The sequence below is a fragment of the Schistocerca serialis genome, chromosome 2 (assembly GCF_023864345.2).
Source record: "Schistocerca serialis cubense isolate TAMUIC-IGC-003099 chromosome 2, iqSchSeri2.2, whole genome shotgun sequence".
NCBI lineage: Eukaryota > Metazoa > Arthropoda > Insecta > Orthoptera > Acrididae > Schistocerca > Schistocerca serialis.
The window spans coordinates 923,432,290-923,447,285 of record NC_064639.1 but is presented as its reverse complement, the minus strand read 5'-3'; positions in this window follow the sequence as shown (position 1 = coordinate 923,447,285).

Below are 14,996 nucleotides of genomic sequence, written 5' to 3'. Positions count from 1 at the left end.
CACTGACGAACCGAAACATGACCAATGCCTATGACGAGCCTGAATACCATATTTTGGTAATGTTGTGGAAACGTGACGCAGAAACGAGTGTATATGAGCTGAGCAGAGACGAGTGGGAAACCATTATAGCGACGTCACAGCCTACAAATGCACACATCCATTGACATAAACGAGTTTGACAAAGTGCGAATTGTTATGGCGAGGCGCGAATGGTCGGCTATTCGCGTGCTACTTACAGGAACACAAGGAAAATGGTTGATTTGCCATGAAATCACGAGTAATCGACAACACGTTGGACGTCAACGGCTCATCAGAGAATGAGGAGGTCCGGAGGACTGCCCGCCCTGTAAAGCGGGACAAGGGGCCACTGTGGCAGGCCTGGCGTCAGAGCACAGTGCAGGTGGAAGCACCAGTGGTCCGGAGCAGATCGCTTAACGCACAGTGTTGAAAACTGCATTCCGTAGCAGACTTCCCGTAACGCGGATCGATTGCATCTCTCTTCGGGCTCTGAATAGGGCAGTACCACTCGCCGACATAAGCCGAAAATACATCGGCATTAACACATGACAGCTTTTTATTGGGTCGCCACCAGACTTCGTCTGCAAAATCTTTTACTCTAAGTTATTGACAGTTTAAAAAGAAAGACAGAGATCGAAAACTTTTACATATATTCAGAGGATAAATTATTACATTGGCCCATGTGATCGATGAATCGTTACACAAGCAGATGCAGAAAGTCAGTGAACTTAAATATTCATCCGAGTACAAAGAAAACTAAAACACAATTTAATTTAAAACTACAATATAATATTAATTACTGAGAATTTCACAGAGTCAAATGTTCAGTGCCCAAAATGGCATGGCCTTTCGCTAGAAACAAGTCATCCATGTCATATTGTTAGTTCAGACTACAAGGAAACCAACAAGTGTTCAGAAAAAGTTTTCCAGCAAATGGCAGGGATGTTACAGCAACCACTGTAATACACTGAAGAAACAGTCAGTCTGGTTGCAATAATGTATTTATCGTTTATTTACCAATGATACGTTTCGCCTGATTGAGGCATCTTCAGACTAGCCTACATACATTACAGTGCTGTAAAATGTAAACTTTCACGGCCGCAAATGTCACAATTAGCTGCCCCGTAAAGGCGGAAAAAACAGCAACTATAAACGGCATGAGTGTGTAGAAGGCTATGGACACCACTGCGTTCAAGACATGTAATGTGTATCCACAAGACATGTGGCCAGTAATTGTAGAAGTGTCATGATGATCTCTCCAGTAGTTACCCATTCGGATGTCCGGGATGGAACTGCCAAGGGGGAGGTTACCATGAGAAAAAGATTGAATAATCGACAAAAGGATAACGTTCTAAGTATCGAGGCGTGGAATGTCAGAAACTTGAACGCGGTAGGGAAACTAGAAAATCTGAAAACGGAAATTCAAAGGCTCAATCTAGATGTAGTAAGGGCCAGTGAAGTGAACTGGAAAGAAGACAATGATTTCGCGTCAGATGAGTATAGGGTAATATCAACAGCAGAAGAAAATGGTGTAACAGGAGTAGGTTTCTTTATGAGTAGGAAGGTAGGACGGAGTGTGTGCTTCTGTGAACAATTCAGTGACAGGGTCATTCTTATCAGAATCAACGGCAAACTAACATCTGTAAGAGGTCCGAGCAGAGGTAATTTCGATGTATTGCTCATGCGCTGCCTGCTATATGCAAGGTCTCTGACCAGAGCAGTGTTGACTGCAGTAGGAACTGTGTAGCTGTAGCAGTAAGTTATTGCTAGTCTGGAGTCTGCTCTGGTCTGGTCTGGTGTATCGTGTTGGCTGGCCCGGTCGTGGTGCAGCGATGCCGGAGCCTGAGTACTGTATTATTGTATAAGGTAAAAAGCAGCCTCGCATGTATGTATTAATGTAATCTCAAGTCACGTGTGAATGTTTTAAAACTCTCGTAATAATAATCTTCCTCATAAAAAGTAACTTTTAACAACCATTCATTTCAATTTAAAGAATTTACTAATTTCTCCCATCCATGATCATCCCGATTATTGCAATAGAAAAATCAGTTGCTTCCTTTCATAAACGACAGATAGGTCGGCCAGCATTGCACAGAGCTGTGCCGGAAAAATTTATTGTAAGAGCAGATATATCCGGCGACTTCATTGAGGTAAGAATTTTTCCTTTTTTTATTCAGAATGATATTTCAGGGCCATGACGCAGCACTGCTGTCGTCCAAAATTTACCAGGTTAAATTCACAGTGAATTATTGAAAAGTCATTAGTGAGCGACAATTTAATTGAGAGGTTAGTTAGATTGTTTTATTACCAGGTTACTGAATTTATTTCTTTATTGGGACGTTACACTGAATGTGAACGACATAATTATAATTTTTACTGTTTAGAGGTTTAGGAATTTTTCTGTTTTGAGGTTACGCTAAATGTGAATGAATTTTGAGCTTAGATTAAATCAGAAAAAATTTTGTTTGGAGGTTAATGAGAAAAGAATTTTGTAGGGAGGTTACAAATATGAAAGAAATTTGTTTTGAGGTTACACTAAATTAGAATCATATTCATATTATTTATTTAAATTATTGTGGGGAGTTTACACACCAACAATTATAGTTCAGATATACATACCGATGTCGCAAGCTGAAGATCAGAAGGTAGACAAAGTGTAAATGGATATTGAAAGTGTAATACAGTATGTAAAGGGGGATGACAATCTAATAGTCATGGAGAACTGGACCGCAGTTACAGGTCAAGGAGAAGAAAAAAAGGTTGCAGGAGAACATGGTCTTGGAATAAGGAATAACAGAGAATAAAGACTAATTGAGTTCTGTAACAAGTGTCCGCTAGTAATAGGAATACTCTGTTCAGGAATCACAAGGGAATGAGTACACTTGGAAAAGGCCGGGTGATACGGGAAGATTTCAGTTAGATTACATCGTGGTGAGACAGAGAGTCCGAAATCAGATACTGGATTTAAGGTGCACCCAGGAGCAGATATAGATTCAGACCACAATATAGTAGTGATGAAGAGTAGGCTGAAACTTACGACATTAGTCAGGAACAATCGGTATGCAGAGATGTGGGATACGGAAGTACTAAGTAATGACGAGATAAGCTTGAAGCTCTCTAAGGATATAGATACAGCAATAAGTAATAGGTCAGTAGCCAGTACAACTGAAGAGCAATGGCCATCTCAAAAAAGGGCCATCACAGAAGCTGGGAAGGAAAACGTAGGTACAAAGAAGGTAACTGCGAAGAAACCATGGGTAACAGAAACACTTCAATTGATCGATGAAAGGAGGAAGCACAAATATGTTCCATGAATCTCAGGCACAGAGAAATACATGCCGGTGAGGAATGAAATAAATAGGATGTGCAGGGAAGTTAAGACGAAATGGCTAAAAGAAAAAGAGATGAAGACATCGAAAAAGAAATGACTGTCGGAAAGACACACTCAGCATTTAGGAAAGTCGTCGGGAATTCAACTGTTAACTGCAGAGGAGAGAGCAGATAGGTGGAAAGAATACATTGAAAGCCTCTATAAGGGGGAAGATTTGTCTGATGTGATAGAAGAAGAGACAGGAGTCGATTTAGAAAGAGACAGGCAATCCAGTATTAGAATCAGAATTTAAAAGAGAGTTGGAGTAATTCAGATCAAATAAGGCTGAAGACATAGATAAAATTCCAGCAGAACTTCTAAAATCATTTGGGGAAGAGGAAACTAAACGACTATTCACGCTGGTGTGTAGAATGTATGAGTCTGGCGTCATACCATCTGACTTTCGGATAAGCATCATCCACACTATTCCGAAGACGGCAAGAGCTGACAAGTGCGAGAATTATCGCACAATCAGCTTAACAGTTCATGCATTCAAGTTGTTTACAAGAATGTTGAACAGAAGAATGGAAAAGAATGTTGAGGAAGTGCTAGACGACGATCAGTTTGGGTTTTGGGAAAGGTAATGGCACGAGAGGGACAGTTCTGACGTTGCGGTTAATAATGGAAGAAAGACTAAAGAAAATTCAAGACACGTTCATAGGATTTGTCGACCTGGAAAAAATCCTCTACAATGTAAACTTGTGCGAGATGTACGAAATTCTGAAAAAGTAGGGTTAAACTATAGGGACAAACGGTTCATGTACAATAAGTACAACAGCCAAGACGGAATAATAAGAATGGACGAATAAGAACGAAGTGCACATATTGAAAAGGGTGTAAGACAAGGATATAGCCTTTCGCCCCTACTGTTAAATCTGTACATCGAAGAAGCAATGATGGAAATAAAAGAAAGGTTCAGGAGTGGAATTAATATTCAAGGTGAAAGGATATCAATGATACGATTTGCTGATGACATTGCTACCCTGAGTGAAAATGAAGAAGAATTACATGATCTGCTGAACGGAATGAACAGTCTAATTAGTACAGAGTATGGATTGAGAGTAAATCGAAGAAAGACGAAGGTGTCAGAAGTAGTAGAAATGAGAACAGCGAGAAATTTAGCAACAGGATTGGTGGTCACGAAGTTAAGGAATTCTGCTACCTAGGCACTAAAATAACCAATGACGGATGGAGCAACGAGGACATTAAAAGCAGACTAGCAATGACAAAAATGGCATTCTTGGTCAAGAAAAGTCTACTAGAATCCAATATCGGCCTTAATTTGAGGAAGAAATTTCTGAGAATGTAGGTCTGGAGTACAGCATTGTATGGTAGTAAAACATGAACTGTGGGATAACAGGAACAGAAGACAATCAAAGCATTTGACATGTGGTGTTACAGATGAATGTTGAAAATTAGGTAGACTGTTAAGGTAAGGAATGAGGAAGTTCTGAAGAGAATTGGAGAGGAAAGGAACATGTGGAAAACACTGATAAGGAAAAGTGACAGGATGATAGGACATCTGTTAAGACATGAGGGAATGACTTCCATGGTACTAGAGGGAGCTGTAGAGGGCAAAAAATGTAGAGGAAGACAGAGACTGGAATACATCCGTGGACCAACTGTGAGCTGCTTCCCGTATTCCGTAATGATCCAACTCCAGGAGCAATATTTTGTCATCAACACAATCAAACGCATTAGTTAAATCAATAAAAACGCCTAGAGTTCGAAACCTTTTGTTTAACTCATCCAGTACCTCGCAGGGGAAGAGAATATAGTATTATCAATTGTTAAACGACTTCTAAAGTCTAACTGTACATTTGATAGCAAATTATATGATACAAAATGATCAATTATCCTCACATACACACTGAGTATTTTAATCGTCCAGGAAAGTGACCATTCCTAAAGGAAAATTTACAAGTATGGCTAAATACAGTACTTTAATATTCTGCTAGGCACTATAGAGTCCATAGTCTTCACTGATTTAATTATTGACTTAATCTCCCCCTTGTCTGAATCACAGAGGAGTATTTCAGCCATCAGTCTCGGAAAGGCATTTGCCAAGAGAGTTACAGAATACAATGTAGAGACAAAATGTTTATTTAATTGATACCAATGCTCAGAAAATGATTGTTAAATGTTGTACACATACCTGCTTTATCAGCAACAGAAATATTTTTAGTACTAACTGACATTATGTCGTCGACCTTTTGCTACTGACCAGACACTTCCTTCACAACTGACCATATGGTTTTATTTTATCCTGTGAATTAGCGTTCTATTTTCGTACCACATACACTTTGCCTTCCTAATAACATTTCTAAGCGCCTTACAATATTGTTTGGAATGGGCTATTGAAGATTGACTGTGTCTACTTCTAACATTTTGATATAATTCCCGCTTTGTTCTACATAATATCCTTATCCCACTAGTCAGCCACCCAGGCTGCCTTTTGCTGCTACTGCACAGTTTAGGTCGTTCTAAAGGAAAGCAGATTTCAAAGAGCATGATAAATGTGTTAAGGAAAGCGTATATTTGTCATCTTTGTTATGGGCACTATAAATATCCATCCACTCTTGTTTCTTGACGAGGTGTAAACAACTCTCTATTGGATGAACTTTTCTACATAGTTTGTAATTATATGTTACATTTGTTTCAGTAGAGAAGCCTTTTAGTGTTAAAATTTGTGCATCATGGTCTGAAAGACCATTCACCCTTTTACTAACAGAATGCCCATCTAGTAATGAAGAATGAATAAAAATATTGTCTATGGCTGTCATACTGTTCCCCTGCACGCTGGATGAAAAAAAAAACACATTCTGCATCAGATCGTATGAATTTAGGAGATCTACTAACATCCTTTTTCTTGCACAATCATATACCAAATTAACTAATTTCTGGTACTTCCTACAAAGTGAATCAAGTACAATCTCTAGATTGAGCAGAAATGCTCTGAAGTCTGAGTTAGGGGACCTATAAATAACAAAAATTAGAAGTTTAGTTTCACTAAATTTAACTGCCCCTGCACAACATTCAAATACCTGTTCAGTACAGTCCCGTGATGCGTCTGTGGACTCAAATGGAATACTGCATTTTACGTACATGGCCACTCCGCAAGGAACTCCTTGAAAAACGGCCAACTAATCTCTATCCTGGTAAAGGAAGCCTCTGAACTGTCAAACTATTTAAGTGGTGCTCCGATATACCAATAATTTCAGAGTCAACATCTACAAGCAGTTCACTAACTTGATCTCGAATATCTCTTATACTTTGATGCCAATTCCTTCTCTACTTGGAAACATGACGTCCTCTGCAGCTGATTTCTTAGTTACAGGGATTCTCTTTTAGCAGACTTCAATCTAAAAAAGGTGCAGCTCTAACACTATCTACTACAGTAATCTTTCCATGACTGTTCCCACCACCACCCACTACAATGTCACCTAATAGTTTAGCAAGCCTCCCCTTCCCATACTTATTGATGTGCAGGCCATGACTGGTGACATCCGATCTACTGATAGACTCAACTGGCGCCACTGCAATACATGATGTGTTGTGAGCATCCTGGTTTATTCACAGTGTACTCAATATGTACAAACGCTAACAAAATACAGAACAGCAGACAATGATGGGTGTGCTTCATCTTTATCTTGCCCATCCTTCTCTGGCCGCTGGTAGACACTGTTTTAAAATGGTTTCTTCTTGTCGGGTATGTACTGTAGAATTTTCTTTATAATTTCTAGTTTCTTCAATTTTACATTGTGAATGTGATACACACACCACTGGCGTGATATTCTGAATTATCTTCATTTGTTACACGAAACTGTTCGCGCTTGTTAGGCCATTGTCGAGATTACTTATCTTTGTACCTGATGATGGCGTAACAGGTACAAAGATAAGTAATCTCCATAATGGAGTAAGAGCCGAAAACCGGTTCGTGTAACAAATGAAAAATATTGTAGAATATTACGCCAGTGTTGTGTGTGTTTAATTCATAATGTATTAAGTTATCTACCAAGAACCGAGGGAACAGTCAATCAGTGCAATTCTTCTTTTTTTATTGGAACTGGTCCACTATTCTCTTCTGCTGGTGGGATATGACCCCCTGCTACACCAGACCATGCATACAGATACAAAAATCAGTTATCTCCAGTCAGCGTAATTTGAAAATAAGTGGACGTGACCATTTTTCCGGTTCATCGACACACTATAGCCACCATGTAGCTTAAGTCAGTGTAGTACTCCATCAAACGCTAGAAAAACGAGTTACCAACTTCATCAGCTGCCTAATCAATATTTTTTGCTCTTCCGATGGCGAGACACTGTGTTGTTGGGTGGCGATTTCATAGTATTCCAGAACTGCAGACATGTAGGGCAATGTGTGGTAAAGCGGCAAGTGCTGGGAAAGTGATCATAGTTTTTGTCCTCAGCAGGGCTGCACCTGCCGAGAAGCAGTTATACTAGTCTTAATATACCCCATACCTGGTGTCAGGAACACTTAGTAAAAACTTTTCTAATTTTCAATCATCTGGATAAAGGTACGTCAATTATATTATTCATGTTGCATCACTTTAAGATAAGTACTTTATTACATACAAGAAATTTTTCCCATTTGTGAACAGGACCAACCAGTATCTGCATAATGGAATGACGACAGTGAATATATGGCCGGACTAGGACGTGATCCCGGAATTCCACTACACGCTAACAGTCGCCTTAACTGATTTTTTTTCTTTACCATGGCTTATCATCCCAACCTGTGAAGAGGTGGGGAGGGGGGGGGGGTTCGAAGATGGTGGCAAGTGTGACCTTCCGAGGCCTGGATAAAATGTCCCATTCCCTCCCTCCTAGAGTATATGAAGGAAAGGGACTTACAGGATCAAAGGAGTTATTTGAATATATATATATATATATATATATATATATATATATATATATATATATATATATATATATATATATATATATATATATATATTACTTGTTATTATCATGCTTTTATTTTTTTAATTTATTTTATTTTTATCGAGTTCCTAATGCTACCACCAAAAGGTTCCGAGTCGTCTTCGCGCAATTTAAAGGAGGATTCCTTTTTCTCGGAGGATCAATAATGTGTCATGAATCATCTTCAGGTGTGCCTTCCGGTACTCGGAACACCCCAATCGGCAGGAGCATCCTCGAATAATGCGCCTAAATAATTCGATAGTCGTGTTTGTTACAATGCAAGGTGGGGGAACGCCGCATGAGTCGTCTACAGGTGGAACAACAAGTCGAGAGTGCTTTCGGGCGCGGCTTGTAAAAAGGTAATACACAGGCACGCCCTTCACCCAGTTACCAGCTTTCATTCTGGCGTTGGGAAAGTAAACAGTATCAAGCCTTAGGAGTTCGTTCGGAATGATAGATTCTGGTTGTCGTTGCAACAGGAGCACCAGCATGCATTGTATAAGATCCCAGCAGCTGCCCGGAAGCCCTATTGGAGTAGTGTAGTGGGGTTTGAGTATGCCACCTGAGCTGCCTCCTAGGACCTATGGGCCTTAGTGACCGTTAGGGGAAGAATGTGTGCAAAATAATTAAGTTTGACGCTAGGTAAGTGTTGACGTAACCCGTCTGCAGAATCATAACCATGCTGCGGAATTTGCTGTTGCGAAGCAGCGCACGTGTCCACTGTGGCAGCCGGCGATATACGGGGAGGTAACGTCGTTGCTGAGGAGGTCTTAAATTATCTGAATCCATTGAGCGCCAATCAGGGGATAGATGACGCGGTAGAATTCGTTCGAGGAGCCATGTAGTCCAGGTGGCTCGTTCAGGGCGCCACGTGCCGAAGCCGCTGTTAATTTTTCAGCAGTTATGGGAGCCAGCAGGACGCCGTCCTGGGCCATTACTATGGGGATGGGCAAATCAAGCACGACGTCTTCGTACTGGTGGACGATCCGTGGAACCTCAAACGTCCAGTAATGCTGGACGAAAGCTGCAGCGATGGTACACTGCGTGTCAAATCGTCTACCAGCTGCTGTCTCTACTGATGTTATAAGGTGTCGCTTGTGGCGGCGTCTCTCTCTGATGACGTGATAAACGAACGCCATTTCGGTTGGGATGGTATTCTGCACTCTCTCCGGACTTGTGCTCCTTCAAGCTGTTCTGCGGTGAGACGGAGTAGGCGAGCTTTGAGACGATTAGCCGCTGTCAGCCCGTCTCATGATGACGGCTGCGTCATTAGTTCTCTCAGCGCTGTCCGACATTGCTGACGGCTGAACGCTCCGTTACGCCCACGTCCCACGAGTGTCGATCGCAGGGCCGAGGTAAGTTTGTGCAGGCGACACTTCCGCAATTATGAACGACTGTAGAGGCAGTGTGGCTCGTTATTTGCGCAGGGGACTTGATTCCATGCCACCTCGAGTTGTTGCACCACACCGGGCAAGAGGAGGTCCGACTTGGCGCGGTCGAGCCAACAATGTAAGGTGGAAGTATGTACACCACACTCCAGATGACACGGTGCCACATAGCAGCAATCACCCGCCAACATGAGTCCTCGTATAAGTAGCAAACGTTCAGCGTCCATGAACCGTGGCTTTGGTATCTGAGTTGTCGGGGGTATGTGACCTAATGAATGTATGCCAAATGGTCATTGGAGGCTGTCTCCCTTAGTTCTGCATCTCTTGTCGCGGATCAGAAGACGTATATCCGGTCGAGGCGGTTAGCAGAGTGCTCGGTGAAGTATGAATAGTCACACCAGTCCCAATTGAGGAGTCGCCACTTCTCCTGAACTGACAGACCCCAGAGTGCCAGGCAGGCAGAGTACCGTGGCGTTTGGTACGCTGGATTCAGGACGCTATTAAAATCGCCGTGTATGACCTAGTGTTCCGTAGTCCCATTCACGAGTGGAACAATTTCGTCGGAATAAAAGGTGATCCTTTCTCAGCGGCGACATATCCTGGAGGGCGCACATACTTTGACAGTACAGACTGCTCCCACAGTAATGGCAAGACTTCGATACATTATGTCTGATGCCTCGATGCTGTCACGTAACAGGATGGCGGTCCCGCCGGCCGCGTCGCTATATGGGATGCGGTAGGCAGTCTACCCAGAGATGTTAGAACTCCGTGTGAAGAAGCGTGATATCTGGGTCCGCCGCCCAGAGTATGTCATCGAAAAAGCGCGTTTTGATGACAGAGTGTTGCTGTTGACGCTATTGTACCCACCCAGAACGGCTGGGACATCTTAATGCGAAGTATGTAGATGCAAAAGGCGGCCCCTCGTTGGCGACAGGGCCACTTGGCTACCATCCTTGTGGCAGGCATGTTTAAAGTGATCCTTCTGCAGGTATTAGGCTCTCATTAAGTGGGGCGCCAGACCCTTGTGGCGGAGGAGTGTCAAGGGCGTCTGGTAGGTCTTCTGCCTCCATTTCAGCAGCTCAGTCACCGAGCAGGGAAGCGGCCAGTGACAGCGCATGGTCGCTGACAATGGACTCCATCACCTGGTCATTGTCAAGGGGCGCCGGTCACGGGGACGTTTTGGGTGGGCGAGGCCACTGTCCTCCCCATGTGGTCAGATGTCTGCGTTGGGACGGCACTAGTAGAGTATACTGGTAACAGAGAGTCAGAGGAGGTGTCGGCAGCTTGTTCCTGTCTCTGCCCCGTTGATCATCGTCCGTCGAGAAACTGCGTTTCTTATGACGCTTCGGTGACCGTTGTTTCCGCGCGCGTGTGTCCTCCACCGTCGAAAGGGTGGGGTCAGCACCTTCGGCCCTGAGATACGACGACAGTGGTGGTGGTGTCGAGCGTTGTGTCCTTCAAGGGCATCTCGTCGAGCGGCGCCGCCGGCAAGGCGTCATCAATGACTCAGCTCGCGGTCGCATGAGGCTGTGCCATGGGCCGGCCGCACCGCTTCCACGTAAGCGACAACGCGGGCGGCACCGTTGTCTACACTGGTTCCGCACGTGGCGCCTGGACAAGGCGGCGCTGGAGGCAGTTTGATCGGACGTGGCCTTCCTGTCAACAGCCGCTGAGGCTGATAGCGGAAGCGAGTCTAATGAAAAATCAAGACTCGGTAGTAGGATCTGACGACCTGGAAAAAGCGTTCGACAGTGTAAAATGGTGCAAGATGTTCGAAATTCTGAGAAAGATAATGGTATGTTGTAGGGAGAGATGGGTAATATACAATGTGTACAACAGTCAAGAGCGAATAATAAAAGTGGACGACCAAGACCAAAGTGCTCAGATTAAAAATGGTGTGAAACGGGGATCTTTACATCGTTGAAGCAATGATGGAAATAAAAGTAAGGTTAAGGAGTGGAATTAAAGTTCAAGATGAAAGGATATCAGTAATACGATTCGCTGATAACATTGCTATCCTGAGTGAAAGTGAAGAAGAACTACACGATCTGCTGAATGGAAAGAGCAGTGTAATAAATACGGAATATGGCTTAAGACTAAATCAAAGAAAGGTGAAAATAATGAGGAGCAGCAGAAATTAGAACAGCTGGTGACTTAACATTAGGTTTGAAGGTGGCGAAGTAGATGAAGTTATAGAATTCTACTACCCAGGCAGCAAAATAACCAACGACGGATGGAGCAAGGAGGACATCAAAAGCAGACTACTATTGTCAAAAAAGACATTCCCGGCCAAGAGAAGTCTACTAGTATCAAACATAGGCCTTAATTTGAGGAGGAAATTTCTGAGACTGTACATTTGGAGGCATAGCATAGTATGGAAGTGAAACATGAAGTGTGGGAAAAGCGGAACAGAAGACAATCGAAGCATTTGAGATGTAGTGCTATAGACGAATAACGAAAATTAGGTGGACTGATAACGTGAGGAAGGAGTAGAGTTTGCGCAGAATCGGACAGGAAGGCAATATGTGGAAATCACTGACAAATAGAAGGGACAGGACGAGGTGTGTCTTCCATGGTTCTAGGGTGAGCTGTAGAAGGGAAAAATTGTAAAGAAAGACAGATATTAGAAAACGTACGGCAAATAATTGAGGACGTAGGTTGCAAGTGCTACGCTGGGATGAAGAGGTCGGCATAGGACAGGAAATCGTGACTGGCTGCAACAGACCTGTCAGAAAATGATGACTGAAAACAAAATAAAGAAAAAATAAAGACGCCCCTGCAGCATTATACCCCTCAGACCATAACATCTGGACCACCAAGACGATCATGTTCGCTAATGCTGGATGTACCATTATGTAACGAGAGGGGGAACACGTAATGCACCCAGGACCACTGCCGAACACGGTCGTTTTGGTGGTCGCTGCGTTATGGTGTGGGGAGGCGTAACCTTGTGTGGGGGTAACGAGCTCAAACTCTTTCAACGTGTTGGACTCAGTAGTCAGCGTCATTGTGTCACTGTTCTCCTTTCCGTGTGCGTCTTTTCAGTGGTGAATTCGGCCCTGACTTCACTGTTATAGATGACAACGCACGACCGCACCTAACAGCGCAGGTTGAGAAGCTATTGGATCTAAATGATTTTCGGCGAATCGACTGGCCTTCCCGTTCCCCCGACTTAAATTCCACGGACTACGTGCGGGACGCATTGGAGAGATGTCTTGCAGCATGACGACAAGTAGCGACGACCATCCAGCAGTCGCCAACCGCACAGGTGGAGGGATGGAACGCCCTGCCACAGGAACTCCTTACCAACTTTGTTGTCATCATGGGAGTACGTTTCAGAGCTAGTGTTGCATTCGTGGTGATCAGACACGCTATTAAGAAGCAAATACCACCTTTTATAATGTCCAGGGGGACCGCCGTAAATCGCGGTGTCTCCAATGTAATTGTTGTGTTTGAATAAGTATCAGTTCTGTTCATCTCATTGCGTCTTTCTTTTAGCCGCCTTTTGTGGTATACTGTAGCAATTCTCTGCATATATGGTCCAAGTTTCATCGAGGTATTTTACTTGCCAGTGGCAGATCACGTGAAAGCTACATTTGTATGTATATGGCATTTAAATACAAAACGTGGCATCGGCTTCTACAGAGCGTTAAGTGTGACACGTACAGAGCTAAAGAGCAGAGGCACTGGCCTTACGTTGCCTCTGGTACGTAGGACTCCCGCACGTCCTGGAAGCGCGCAGCTGCAATGAGTAGCTTGTGTCATTTCACAAGTACATATTCATTTCTATGTGTGTATGTGTCTGTGTGTGTAGATCCTCACTTGCGAAGCCCTTATTAAGGGAAATGGTCGTACTGTTAAAGCATACTACAAGAAGAAATAACCAGAATGTGGAAGTGTTCTAAAATATCCAGTAAAATAATAAATAGACGAAGCGACACTATGGAGTGTATATATGCCTAGAAATAACGATGTGACAGGCAGAATAAGAACAGTAAAACAAAAAGGGGGATCTGTCTAAGGTGGTTCTTTACTAAAATATTGAACAGCAACTTAACTGTGGACGACGAAATGTCCATTGTAAAATAACAAAATAAAGGACGTGTTCTTACTGATTCAGAATTTTAAGGAAAATATACATGGGCGGAGGCCAGCACCGAGTTCCTCAGCTAGAAGTAGAGGCGTATAAGCCTTTCAGGAAATGTCTGCTTGCAAGTTGAGGCTGGTCGTTTAAAACGTAGCCATCGTTTTCCTCTACGTGTTTGAAAATTTCGAGCTCTTCCCATACATCTAATCTACGTCCTCATACTTCTTTGTTTAAGTTTACGATATCCTCTGAATCCCTCAGAGACATATGACTTTAATGGCACACTATTTTACCCACTCTCTCTCTTCCAGCTTTTTAGGTAATTTGTTGATGCTTGTAATGACTGTATAGCTATTTCACTTGACATTCACTCACTTTCAAAAGACACATAATAAGTGTGATGGCCCTTACCTTTTTATGGTGTTCCTGTAGAGCCACAAATCCATAACGATCTTCCTTCGTCAATGTTACATAAAACAGCAAATTTATCCGCGACCTGCATAGGAATTCTATCGAATCGTTTCCTTGTACCTCTGGCGTTTATTCGTTATTATATATTCATCGTAAAACGTTACACTCCCTGTAGATGACCTAGACGAAGCCATGTCGGTGGTAGAGGACTGGACCTCGTTCTTAGTAGAGCATCACCTTCTCACACACAAAAATTTCTATAAATATTTCCAACGATCTGATAGTAACCCGTGAATACGTTGACTGTGTGATTGTAATGGAAAATGGTATTGACTTACATATGTCCACGGTAGTACAGTCTCAAAATATAAACTAAATGATCAGAGACAGCCGGCCGGAGTAGCCGTGCGGTTCTAGGTGCTACGGTCTGGAACCGCGCGACCGCTACCGTCGCAGGTTCGAGTCCTGCGTCGGGCATGGATGTGTGTGATGTACTTAGCTTAGTTAGGTTTAAGTAGTACTACTAGGGGACTGATGACCTCAGAAGTTAAGTCGCATAGTGCTCAGAGCCATTTGAACCACTTTTGATCAGAGACAAATATTCTGAGTAACTATGCGACATTTTTTTTTCAGAAATATTACTAATCGACTGACGTCGCTTTCGGTTTCGGGCAAAAGATTCTAACGATACGGGTATTAGAAGGTTGGCGATGAAAGACTGCTGTTTTAGTGGTGAAAAGCGCAGTAGCTGTCGTAAAATTATCATAAGAATCAAGAT